The sequence below is a fragment of the Eurosta solidaginis genome, chromosome 1, assembly GCF_040869045.1.
Source record: "Eurosta solidaginis isolate ZX-2024a chromosome 1, ASM4086904v1, whole genome shotgun sequence".
Taxonomy (NCBI): domain Eukaryota; kingdom Metazoa; phylum Arthropoda; class Insecta; order Diptera; family Tephritidae; genus Eurosta; species Eurosta solidaginis.
Genome location: NC_090319.1, coordinates 229238439 through 229252531, shown reverse-complemented (window position 1 = coordinate 229252531; position 14093 = coordinate 229238439). Strand labels below are relative to the sequence as shown.

At 39.5% G+C, this 14093-nt stretch overlaps 1 protein-coding gene across 4 annotated transcripts in view; it reads right to left on the bottom strand.

Annotated features, from left to right (window-relative positions):
• The window catches only part of Keap1 (kelch like ECH associated protein 1), a 557804-nt gene extending 553863 nt beyond the window's left edge, over positions 1 to 3941 (bottom strand). For 2 of the 4 annotated variants that reach the window (XM_067760218.1, XM_067760219.1), the window contains exon 1: positions 3815 to 3932. The gene's annotated coding sequence lies outside the window, so the exon portion shown is untranslated. Of the gene's footprint in view, positions 1 to 3814 lie in introns of all 4 variants that reach the window. The other 2 variants (XM_067760220.1, XM_067760221.1) reach the window with 2 other exon arrangements.
• Between the last annotated feature and the right edge of the window lie 10152 nt (positions 3942 to 14093).

Below are 14093 nucleotides of genomic sequence, written 5' to 3'. Positions count from 1 at the left end.
CCTAAAAATATTCTTTTTCAGCAGATGCAGCAAAACCATTTCTCAGGACCGGGGTCAGGAGACGGACCCGGATTTAATTCGATGCCTTCGCGGAGTAAGAGAATATGGAGCAGTCCTGCTGCAAGGAGCTGCTGGGAGGATGACAATTTGTGGGAAGGACGCAACAAATTAAATGGGGTCACACTGAAATGACAGTCCTTGGTCGGGAAAAATCCCGAGTCGCTCCGGTACATAGAACCGACTGCCTTGGGAAGCGTTTCGTATCAGGTCATCAGTGCCTTTGGTAATAGTCTAGTTGAGGGGTCGACAGCTAATACGCTACCAAATTTTAACTCATTCAAAAGATATTAACGAAAAACCGAAAAAAGACCCGCGGGTACCTCCGAAACCGGGGGTGGGATCCATAGTATTTTTGCGCAGAACACCTTTCTGGCTACCGCAACGGTGATGCACAATTTTTTTGGTGGGTACTAACACAACAACAACCACATGAAAATCCCCAACTTCAACTGCAAATATCTCCGGACAGAGATAAAATTTTTCTTTTCCGCCTTCGGATTATTGTTCCCGAGATTAATACGCGTCTTTGACACGTCTCTCGATATTTTTGGTAGCGTATTAGCAGTCGACCCCTCAACTAGACTATTACCTTTTTTTGTGGGTAAAAACACAACGCTAATAGTCTAGTTGAGGGGTCGACTGCAAATACGCTACCAAAAATATCGAGAGGTGTCAAACGACGCGTCTTGACATCAGTATTAATAATCCGAAGGCGGAGAATAAAAATTTTAACTCGTTCAAAAGATATTAACGAAAAACCGGAAAAAAGATCCGTGGGTATCTCCGAAACCGGGTGGTGGGATCCATAGTATTTTTGCGCAGAACACCTTTCTGCGTTAGCGGCATTCGGCCGCGCTTATAAAAAATAACCCTGGGCTACGCCATGCCAAGTCCGAGTGTGTGGTATAACCGTGGCTACCGCCACGGTGATGTCCTTCTGCGTAATACACAGCATCTGCGCAGCATTCCAAATAATATTAGACTACAAATTATTAAAAGTGTTTTACACAAACAAAATACATGGATAGTGTATGTTTGTTTGCATTTATGTCGACGTGCCACCACCTTATAATGTTCTACCAAGATAAAAAGATATTGTTGCGGAGCTGGCAACACTATTTTTTGTTTTCGTTTGTTTAATTGCAACAACGAAAAAAGCGACAATAGTACCGCCGTGTTTTCCGCGAATAACTTTTAAACGAGATAAAAAATATAGTTTCTGCTTTCGGATTCTGAATCTTGACGCAAATACGCGTCTTTTGATACCGCTATCGACATGTGCGATCCGAATCTTAAGTGCAGGACTTAAGTTGAAATTTTACTAAATTTGGAAATTAAACAGCTTATGTTTCATAAATTAAGAGTTTCCAAGGGTTGCGGATGATAACCTTGTGGGGTAATAGTCTACCAAAAATATCGAGTGAGGTGTCAAAAGACTCGTATTAATCTCGAGAACAATAATCCGAAGGCGGAAAAGAAAAATTTTATCTCTGTCCGGAGATATTTGCAGTTGAAGTTGGCGATTTCCATGTGGTTGTTGTTGTGTTCATACCCACAAAAAAAATTGTGCATCACCGTGGCGGTAGCCACGGTTATACCACTCACCCGGACTTGGCATAGCGTAGCCCAGGGTTATTCTTTATAAGCGCGGCCGAATGCCGCCAACGCAGAAAGGTGTCTGCGCAAAAATACTATGGGACCGACCCTCGGTTTCGGAGGTACCCGCGGGTCTTTTTTCGGTTTTTCGTTAATATCTTTTGAACGCTTTAAAATTTTTCTTTTCCGCCTTCGGATTATTAACACTGATGTCAAGGCGCGTCGTTTGACACCTTTCTCGATATTTTTGGTAGCGTATTAGCAGTCGACCCCTCAACTAGACTATTACCCCTTGTGGTTTTTAGGACCCCCTCTATCCCTACAAATCAACAAAAGTTTGAAAATCGTGGCACCTTATATAAAATCCAACCCAAAATTGTATCTCTGTCCGGAGATATTTGCAGTTGAAGTTGGCGATTTCCATGTGGTTGTTGTTGTGTCATACCCCCAAAAAAATTGTGCATCACCGTGGCGGTAGCCACGGATATACCACACCCCCAGACTTGGCATGGCGTAGCCCAGGGTTTTTTTTATAAGCGCGGCCGAAGGCCGCCAACGCACAAAGGTGTTCTGCGGAAAAATTCTATGGATCCGACCCCCGGTTTCGGAGGTTTGGTAGCGTATTAGCAGTCGACGGTAATAGTCTAGTTGAGGGGTCGACTGCTAATACGCTACCAAAAATATCGAGTGAGGTGTCAAAAGACGCGTATTAATCTCCAGAACAATAATCCAAAGGCGGAAAAGAAAAATATACCACACACCCGGACTTGGCATGGCGTAGCCCAGGGTTATTTTTTATAAGCGCGGCCGAAGGCCGCCAACGCAGAAAGGTGTTCTGCGGAAAAATTCTATGGATCCGACCCCCGGTTTCGGAGGTTTGGTAGCGTATTAGCAGTCGACGGTAATAGTCTAGTTGAGGGGTCGACTGCTAATACGCTACCAAAAATATCGAGTGAGGTGTCAAAAGACTCGTATTAATCTCGAGAACAATAATCCGAAGGCGGAAAAGAAAAATTTTATCTCTGTCCGGAGATATTTGCAGTTGAAGTTGGCGATTTCCATGTGGTTGTTGTTGTGTTCATACCCACAAAAAAAATTGTGCATCACCGTGGCGGTAGCCACGGTTATACCACACACCCGGACTTGGCATAGCGTAGCCCAGGGTTATTCTTTATAAGCGCGGCCGAATGCCGCCAACGCAGAAAGGTGTCTGCGCAAAAATACTATGGATCCGACCCCCGGTTTCGGAGGTACCCGTGGGTCTTTTTTCGGTTTTTCGTTAATATCTTTTGATCGCGTTAAAACTTTTATTTTCCGCCATCGGATTATTAATACTGTTGTCAAGACGCGTCGTTTGACACCTCTCTCGATATTTTTGGTAGCGTATTAGCAGTCGACCCCTCAACTAGACTATTACCCTAGACTATTACCCTATTTAGGGTAATAGTCTAGTTGAGGGGTCGACTGCTAATACGCTACCAAAAATATCGAGTGAGTTGTCAAAAGACGCGTATTAATATCGAGAACAATAATCCGAAGGCGGAAAAGAAAAATTTTCTCTGTCCTGAGATATTTGCAGTTGCTAGTTGAGGGGTCGACTGCTAATACGCTACCAAAAATATCGAGTGAGGTGTCAAAAGACGCGTATTAATCTCGAGAACAATCCAAAAAAGGAAATCCAAAGGCGGAAAAGAAAAATTGTATCTCTGTCCGGAGATATTTGCGGTTGAAGTTGGCGATTTCCATGTGGTTGTTGTTGTGTTTATACCCACCAAAAAAATTGTGCATCACCATGGCGGTAGCCACGGTTATACCACACACCAGGACTTTGCATGGCGTAGCCCAGGGTTATTTTTTATAAGCGCGGCCGAAGGCCGCCAACGCCTAAAGGTGTTCTGGCAAAAATACTATGGATCAGACCCCCGGTTTCGGAGGTACCCGCGAGTCTTTTTTCGGTTTTTCGTTAATATCTTTTGAACGCGTTAAAATTTTTATTTTCCGCCTTCGGATTATTAATACTGATGTCAAAACGCGCCGTTTGACAACTCTCTCAATATTTTTTTTTGGTAGCGTATTAGCAGTCGGCCCCTCAACTAGACTATTACCGACTATTACACTATTTAGCAAGCTTTTGTCACATAAATTAAGAAATACATACCGAAACTAATTTTTTCATAAAACTGTTCGGCGGAAAACAAAAAATATATTTGCACTAGAGTTGACAAATATCCGTGTACCTGTGAAAAAATCACAGGTACTGAATGATCACAGCTGAACGCTGTGACTGCTTCTGAGGAATCGCTGTGACTGACTGACTGTGATCATGGTATAAATATTACAAGGTAAAACCGATGAGCCGAAATGACGTTTAAAAAAATTTTAAAATTCTCACCGCCCTCACATTTTTATCATTTTATTTTGGTATTGTTTTCATAACAAAAATATAAGAGGGTTGGATTTTATATAAGGTACCACGATTCCCAAACTTTTGTTGGTTTGTAGGTCCTAAAAATCACCAAAATGGAATTCGCAACTCTAAGAAACTCTTAGGCCCCTATTATGAGCATTATTCGATCTTCGATCTTCGCTGGATATCGAACATCGAAAATCGAATTTGAAATTGGTATTATGACAACTCATCTCTGTCGAAATTTTCGTTGTGTATCTAATTTTCAAGCGAATAGAAATTTTTAGTCGATGCTGTATCGAATAGAAAAATAATTGTTTAAAATGTAAGTTTTTTGTATTTATGTTCTACTTTTTTACTACCTGCTAGTAATTTTAAACTATTTGAATTAATTTTATATAGGTCCAAGGTCGTGAGTACAAAGCAACAGCTTGAAAGACTGGTTTCAATTATGGAACAAAATCCCCATATAGCAAAGGAACTTGCACATTATAGAAATGCAACTTTGCTTGATGCAGCTCAGCCTCCTCGTAATTCAATTTTATTCATCTTTCACAAATAAGTGAATGCCGTTTCCAACGCTCGGTTGGTAGGATCCCTGAGCGCAAAATAGGAGAACTGTTGCCAAAATTAAAAAAATATTAGGAATAGACTCGGCTCTTGTGCATTCCTGCAGCAGTTCATCTGTACTGGACAACAAGTCCATGAACGCTTCTTTGGACAGTCTGAAATTTTGAATAAATCTATAAACAAAACTTATAATTTCAACAATTTAACAACTTATTTAGAAAGCCACACTTACGTGGTGGAATTCACTTCCAAAGGATTTGAAGCATCTTACCCGTCTCCTACTTCTGGCTAGCTCCAGTAAGCTTTCCTCTTCATCTGACGAATCATCAAACCACAATTCCGTTGTAGTCATACTTTTATTTTTAATATTTGCATTTAATAACTAGTTCTGCTTTTGTTTATTTATTCTATTTTATTTGACAGAGTATTGGAAATGTGCTATTGTGAACTTTTGAATTTATCGAAATTCACAATAATGCTTGCCTTCATCGAACGCGCGTCGTAATACCGAATGAAAATTCGTTCGATCAGCTCTTTCGACCACGGTCGAAGATCGAATTTGTCTCATAATAGGGGCCTTAGTTTATGAAATATAAGCTTTTTAATTTCCAATTTTAGTAAAATTTCAACTTAAGTCCTGCACTTAAAATTCGGGTCGCACATGTCCATAGCGGTATCAAAAGACGCGTATTTGCGTCAAGATTCAGAATCCGAAAACAGAACCTATATTTTTTTATCTCATTTAAGTTATCCGCGGAAAATCCATCGGTACTATTGTCGCTTTTTTCGTTGTTGCAATTAAACAAACGAAAACATATGAAGGTGGTGAATAGTGTTACCAGCTCCGCACCCAGATAAATTGCGGTTTAAATCAATACCCCCACCATAGAACAGTACTCGTAGCGCTAGACCTATCAAAAGCTTTTGATACGGTCAACCATGGCTCGTTACTGCAAGACCTGGAGGGGTCTAGCCTTCCCCTATGTCTTAAAAGGTGGACCGCAAATTATCTGGGTGGTCGGCAGGCATCGGTGCAATTTAGAAACGAAACATCAAAACCAAGGAGAATTAAACAAGGGGTGCCACAGGGTGGTGTCCTATCCCCACTTTTGTTTAATTTCTACATATCTAAGCTACCTTCACCACCGGAAGGAGTCACCATCGTTTCCTACGCCGATGACTGCACAATCATGGCCACAGGCCCAGGCTCAAAGATCGATGCGCTATGCAATAAAATAAACGGCAACCTCCCTGATCTCTCCAGTTTTTTCGCCTCGCGAAACCTGGCATTATCACCGACTATATCTTCCGCGACCTTATTTACAACATGGACGTCCCAAATGTCAACCATTTTGAACATCCACGTCGATGGCGCTACGCTACCGACTGTCCTACACCCCAAAATCTTGGGTGTGACGTTTGATCAGGATCTACATTTTGGTGAGCACGCAGCCGCAATTGTTCCGAGAATTCAGAGCCGTAACAAAATCCTCAAATCCCCCGCTGGCAGTACCTGGGAAAAAGATAAAGAAACGCTCATGACTACATACAAAGCAATTAGCCAGCCGATTACGTACTACACCCATATGGTTGCCAAGCCTAAAAATTACCCACTGGAAGAAACTACAGGCCTGCCAAAATACTGCTCTCAGAATCGCCACGGGCTGTTTTCTTATGTCCCCAGAACACCATCTGCATAATGAGGCGGGAATACTCCCCACCAGGAAGAGAAACGAGATGCTGACTGTCAGGAACAAACCTATCATCGGTTGAGGAACACACATACAATCGATTCACAATACACATTCCTATATATACATATTACTACACAACCACTTTATTATTGTACACACTTTGCATATACACATTATTAAAGATTGTTCTAGTCACGAACTATAATAAAACACGTGCCTTCTCAATCGTTCTATTTTATTTAACAAAAGTAATTTGTACCAAAGCTAAGGTACATTACATGGTGCCGAAACCCGAATTAAAGCGAAAAAATCCCAGAATCAGCAACTAATAGCGAAAAACCGGACCACAATATTAGACCACCAGAAAGTTTTGTCATCAACAATTACCAAAATGTGGCAAACGAGTGGAAATTGTGGCTTCAACAATTCGAGTGGTACGCGATCGCGACAGAACTGGATACTAAGAAACCAGAAGTGCAAGTCGCAGTATTCATGTCGTCTGTAGGAAATGACGCAGCAGTAATTTACAATACTTTTAATTTAACAGAAAGCCGATTTACAGAATATTTTACACCCCAAATCAACGAAACGTACGAAAGATATGTATTCAACACCATCGTACAAAAGGAGTATCAAACATTTGATGAATTCGTTACAGATCTGAAGCAAAATTAAAAATTGTGGCTACGGGACATTAGAAGACACTTTAATTCGCGACAGAATAGTAGTAGGTATAACAAATGATACAACAAGAGAAAAACTACTAGCGGAAAGCAAATGAACCCTGGAAAAAGCAATAGATATATGTCACTCTGCAGAGCAAGTTAAGATGCAGGTAGCAACAATGAAGCAAGCGGCCACAGTTGACGCCGTTACGTGGAACAAAAAGCAAAATAAAAGAGACATCAAACATACTAACAAAAAAGATGAACCCTTTCACTGCAATAGGTGTGATACCACGCACGGTCGCCGTAACTGTCCGCCTTTAAAAAGGTTTGCCAAAAATGCAAAAGAAAAGGTCACCTTACCAAATGTTGCAAAAGCAAAACGGTCAACGAATTGGTCCAAGACCGAGAAAGCAACGAATACGGTTTTTTAGTATCTACGGTAGGTGCAGATTTAGACAGGTACTGGGTGAAGTGGTCATAGACACGCTTATTAAAAAACAAGAGGTACCCATAAAATACTTAGTTGTCAAAGCGGATGTTACAGCAGTGCTTGGTAAATCAACATGTGAGAAATTGAAATTGGTGAAGCGCATTGAAACTGTAACTGTTGGTGAAAACTTGTTTGAAGGAATTGGTTGCCTTAAGCAATACAAATACGACATAGACTTAATAGAAAATCCGAAACTAAGCATATGCCCTGCGCGAAAAATCCCGCATACTATTAGACAGCAGGTTAAAGATGACCTTGATAGTATGGTAGAGCAAAAAATAATTAAACCCATAACCAAGCCGACACCGGCTGTGTCACCCATGGTCGTAGTAAAAAAAAAATAATAAAATTAGACTCTGCTTAGATCCATCGGAGATAAATAAAAATCTCAAAAGACGTTATTATCCACTTACTACGTTAGAAGAAATTACAGCCCGCATCCACGGCTCTAAGTGGTTCACGTTACTCGATTGTAAAAAAGGCATTTGGCAACTGCAAGTAACACCCCGTACTTCAGAATATCTGACATTCAGTACCCCATTCGGAAGATAATCTTGCTTAAGAATGTCATTTGTCTTAGCATCGGCTCCGGAAGTTTTCCAACAAGTAATGAATTCGTTGATAGCGGACGTAAAGAACGCGGAGGTGTCTATGGATGATGTTCTCTTGCATGCCACCAGCAAACTAGAACTAGAGAGGATCACTCAAGAGGTACTTGACAAATTCAGAAAAGCAGGCCTTAAGCTTAATAAAGAAAAATGCGTTTATAATACAAAATAAGTAAAGTTTCTGGGACATATAGTCTCCGCTGAAGGGGTAAAACCTGATCCCGAAAAAATAGAAATTATAACGAAACCGAACAGGGCTATAGCCAATTAGAAAAAGAAGCAAACGCCATTCTAGTTGCATGTAAAAAATTTCACATGTACATTTGGGGTTGCAAAGATTTAACGATCGAATCTGACCATAAGCCTCTTGAGGCAATATTTAAAAAGGCAATTACAGATGCACCACCGAGATTGCAAAGAATCATGTATCAAATCCTGCCTTATAATCCAAAAGTCACTTATAAAAAAGGTACGGAATTGTATGTAGCAGATTTACTGAGTAGAGACTGCGAAAACTTAGATAGTGAAGATTTAAATACAGAAAATTTACAAATATGTGCTATTGTACCATTCACGAAAACGCGAAAAGACGAACTTAAAGCAGAGACCTCAAAAAGTAAAGAACTTAATGATTTAAAGTCAACCATATTAAAAGGATGGCCAGAGACCATCAAAAAGTGGCGGTAAATCTCAAAAAAATATTGGTACTACAGAGAGGCTCTCAGCGTTTACAAGGACATAATTTTTGAAGATCACAGAGTATTGGTTCCAAACTCAATGGTGCCATTAGTAATAAAACATTGCCATCTTAGTAATAAAGGACTACAAGGGACGCTTAAACTGGCCCGTGACAATGTATTCTGGCCAACAATGACCAAAGATTTAACTGAGTACATAAAAACTTGGAGTGCATGCAGCAAAATACAAAAAGATAATCAGATGGAACAAATAAACTTACAAGCAGCACCGAAACGGCCATGGAGTATTGTCGCTTCGGACATATTCCACTTAAGAGGAAAGGATTATATCCTCATTGCAGACAGCTACTCAGGATACTTTGACTTTAAACAACTAAACAATATCACCAGCTTCAACGTCATTAAAGAAATTAAGACAAGGTTTGCTACCTTCGGCATCCCGGAAGTATTATTATCAGATGGTGGTAAACAATTTGATTGCAGCGATTTCAGGGCTCTTCAGAAAGAATGGAACTTTGAACATAGAATTTCGAGCCCTCATTTTCCACGTTCTAATGTTCTAGCCGAACGCTATGTACAAGAGGCAAACAACCTGATGAAATAGTGCCTCGAAGACAACACGGACATACAGCTAGCGCTGCTACATCATCGGAATACTCCACGCATGGACCTATGGTCTCCAGTTCAACGGTTAATGAACAGAAGAACCAGAACGCTATTACCTACCAATGAAAAGCTACTCAATCCAAAAATAATGAAAAACGTAAGCAAAAAACTAACAAAACTCAAGGAAGGTGAGAAAGAAACAGCAGATAGAAATAAAAAACAGAGTAGAGAATACACAACGCAAGAGAAAGTACTGCTTAGATAAAGTCATAATAACTGGGTTCCAGCTTATATACTGAGACCAGAAGGACACCGCTCGTACAGAGTACAAACCGAGGATGGCGCCATATATAGAAGAAACACATGGCATCTTAAGCCAGCCCCTTGATCCCTCGACGTTGATCCTAACTCGTCCACAGATCGTCCTACTGTTGAACCAAAAAACCAAAGTTCTTCGGGTCCAACACAGCCACGTACAGAAACCACAACACAACAGTGTTCGCCAGATGACGTCCCTCGTGAAGCTGAACCTTCCACGCCCGCTACAACGCCACAAACATGAAAATATATACCAGGGTCCTTTTTCGGTAATTAAAATTAACGACCCTAATATTACAATTTTTGATGAGGTAACAAAAAAAGAAAGAACTGTACACAAAAACAGAATAAACAAAATAAATTAATATATTCAGTAATATTATATTGATATATACATACAATTTTATTTACACTCAGCCAAGAAGGCAGAACAAAACAAATACAACTTTAAATGTTGGATTTAGCATGCAATCAATGCCAAATGTAAAAGACAAAAAAAAAAATTTTTTTCCTATATGTACTTATAAATCTTAATATAAAATTAGGAAAATGATAATTCATAATTGAATTATATAAAATTTAAATTTATTATGCAAAAAAAAAAAAACAAAGAAAAAATATTAACGTAATTCTAACTTTTAATATAAAATTGCTCCGGCTGAACGAATTTCAAAAAGGAAGGTACACCCTAATTTTCGTTCATTCGAACCAATTTATATAGTGTCAAAGAAGAATGTGGCAATTGCGATCGGTCGAATTGCCAAATTCTTCTTTTTAAAGGAAGGATGATGTAAGGATAAACTAACCCTCAAATCCGTAATATAAGATAAGTTATGTGCGTGGAGCTTTAGTTGCATTTGACAGGCGCGGGCAGTTGGCAACGCGCATGTCAAATGTAACTGCGGCCCACGTCACTGACAGGCAAAATATGAGAGAGAATACAATTTTGGACAAGAAGCAGACGTTTAGTTTGCGTGAATAAAAGTGACTTTAAAAAGTAAAACACGAGTTTTGTTATTTTGGATGAATGCGTGGTGTAGAAACCCCACGCCGAACATATTAATCTATAAAAGGGCAACCGTTTCGAGGCGGCGCCTTCCATGGAGGATGTTTGGGCAGGTGTTCTTCTCGTCGCGCAGACGCTGATACATTTTTAAACAATTTGTTGAAGAAAATTCCGCAGAAGAGGATCGTGGCCTGATTCTTCCTTTTGCGGGAAACCACAATACAATTCTTGAATTGAAAATTCTGGAATGCGGTTGATCGTTGAGATTTCTTATTTTCTGGTTATTTTCACCAATAAAAATTCGGTTATTGATAAAATATCATAATATAATTGTTAGAACGCCAAAATATAACGTAATTCTTTACGACAGCATGACACCGGTAATACGCATCCAAAAATACCGAGAGAGGTGTGAAAAGACTCGTTTTGACCTCGGCAACAATAACACGAAGGCGGAAAATAAAAATTTTAGATCGTTCGAAAGATATTAACGAAAAACCAAAAAATGATCCAGGAGTGCTCCGAAACCTAGGGTGGTATCCATAGTATTTTTGCGCAAAACACCTTCTGCTTATACAAAATTAAATTGGGTGGGTTCAACACCGGTTTGGAGACCGAAAGGGTGCCACGATTCTCAAACTTTTGTTGATTTGTAGGGGTAGAGGTGGTCCTAAAAATCACCAACTTGAGTCCTGCACTTAAAATTCGCGTCGCACATGCCGATAGCGGTATCAAAAGACGCCTGTTTGCGTCAAGATTCAGAATCCGAAAGCAGAAACTATATTTTTTTATCTCGTTTAAAAGTTATTCGCGGAAAACCCGTCGGTACTATTCACCCCTATTCTGCATTTCGACTTGGATTGGAATTTTTTCGATTTGGCAATTTTGGTATTCTGTGTTCCAATCTCTTTCGATCCAACTTCGAATCGTTCCATTTTGTGTATTCTGCATTTCGATCGTAGCTCCGTTTTTCTAAGTTGCAAATTTGTTGGCGGAAAAATATTTTCTTTTTATTTTTTTTATTAATTTATAACAGAATTTTAACAAAAATGTAAGTATAAGTTGTTAAGAAACGTAAAAGGCTTGATGATGATTGTTTTTTTTATGTTTCCAGGTCAAAAACAACATGTCGATGTCGAAGTTCTTGGACGTACTTGCCCCGAAAAAATATCTATTAACACATACTTGAAAGCATCCTTATTAAATCGGAAGTTTTTTTGAACCTAAATAAGAAAATAAGTCATTAAACTTTACCACTATTAAGCTCAGTTTCTTACAATTAGTCACTCATCCAAATGGATTACACAAATCTCGAAATATTGTCTTTCCATTCCCGCCTGGCCATTTTCGTATGTGTTGCTTTCCAACTCCACAAATAATGCCGCGGCTATTGATTCCATTATAATATACAGCTATAATTTGTGTCTGTTAGTTGGGTCCAGTTATATGTCAAAGCAAGTTGCCGGAGTAGAGGAAGGTGAAGCAAAAACGTAAACAATCCTTGCGGAAAGAATAAATAAATCTTTATAAAGTATTTTAGGCCAGTGCAATGAATCTAGCATCCATAAAATTCAGAAAATGTCAACTATATTCGTGCAGGAATCCGTTTTAGCAAAACTTGGTGGCCACGGCAGGGAATTGGCCGAAAGAACGACAAAAACACACTTACAATTATGAAAGCACTTCACTCAAAAAAATATAACACTGCGGCAATATATTCTATTGGCTTTTGTTGTACAAAATGGCTTGGAAAATAAATTATAAACGTTTTTCAGTGTTTTTTACAAATTTTCTTTAATTTATTTTGTTCCAATGTTCACACGTTCTGTACAAACAGCTGATTTCGAAAAATAATTTGCTCTTCCTCTTCTCGTTACGATTCCACCGTAATGCAGAATACCCAACTTCGATTAAGGCGGAGCGTAGAACGGGAACGTAATCGAAATGCAGAATAGGGGTGATTGTCGCTTTTTTCGTTATTGCAATTAAACAAACGAAAACATATGAAGGTGGTGAATAGTGTTGCCAGCTCCGCAACAATATCTTTTTATCATGGTAGAATATTATAAGGTGGTGGCACGTCGACATAAATGCAACAAACATACACTATCAATGTATTTTGGGCCTAAGTGCAGAATACATACATTTGTCAAATTAAAAAAATGTATATGAGTATCGGTTGTGGTGTTTATGGTGAGTTCAACCGTATAGTTTTTTTTTTGTGCAAATAATAACTATAGGGGTAATTCCACATCAAAAGGTACGCTGAAGGGCGTACTACGCAGAAGGACATCACCGCGAACGGTTATACCACACACCCGGACTTGGCATGGCGTAGCCCAGGGTTATTTTTTATAAGCGCGACCGAAGGCCGCCTATGCCGAAAGGTGTTATACGCAGAATTAAAATTAAAATTTAAAAAATTTCCACCAAAAAAGAGCTTTTTCATATTTTAGCTAAATAAAGACTAGAAAAGTTAGAGATGTATATATATGTCAAATGAAAGGTATTTTTATAAGTTATTTTTCGATTTTTTTAAATTTGAAATCCATCTACTAGTTTAGGAGATATTTTGATTTGAAAAATTCATAATTTCGCCTTTAGACATGGAATTACCCCCAAACCTTTCATTTGCACCAAACGAAATATACCGTTGGAATCAGCATAAAAATCTCTACAAAGTCCGATTTTTTTTTTTTTACAAATGTATGTATTCTGCACTTAAGCCCAAAATACATTGATAGTGTATATTTGTTTGCATTTATGTCGACGTGCCACCACCTTATAATGTTCTACCATGATAAAAAGATATTGTTGCGGAGCTTGTTGTTGTTGTTGTAGCAATGCTCGCCCCACCTAAAAGCCGCGACCGATCACAAATTGTCATCAATATCCTCTAACGGGAGTCCAAGGAAACTTGCCGTTTCAACAGGGGTGGACCATAAGGAAAGGGGTTTTAGAGGCGTTGGTTCCACATTACAATTAAAGAGATGGTTGGTGTCATGTGGGGACACATTGCAAGCGGGGCATACATTTTGTATGTCGGGGTTGATTCTGGATAGGTAAGAGTTTAGCCTGTTACAGTATCCAGAACGAAGTTGAGCAAGAGTGACACGCGTTTCGCTGGGGAGTATGCGTTCCTCTTCCACGAATTTTCTTTAAGTACTGGATTCACCGGGCAATTCCCGGCATAAAGGTCCGAAGCCTGTTTATGGAGTTCACCAAGGACCTGCTTGTGTTTTTTCACTTCATACGGCTGGGTTCTCAGGTGCCGTATTTCCTCAAAACGCTCACGGAGATGACTCCTTAAGCCCCTAGGCGGTGCTGGTTCATCAATCAAATGTCTGTTGGGATGCCCAGGTTTCTGAGTAT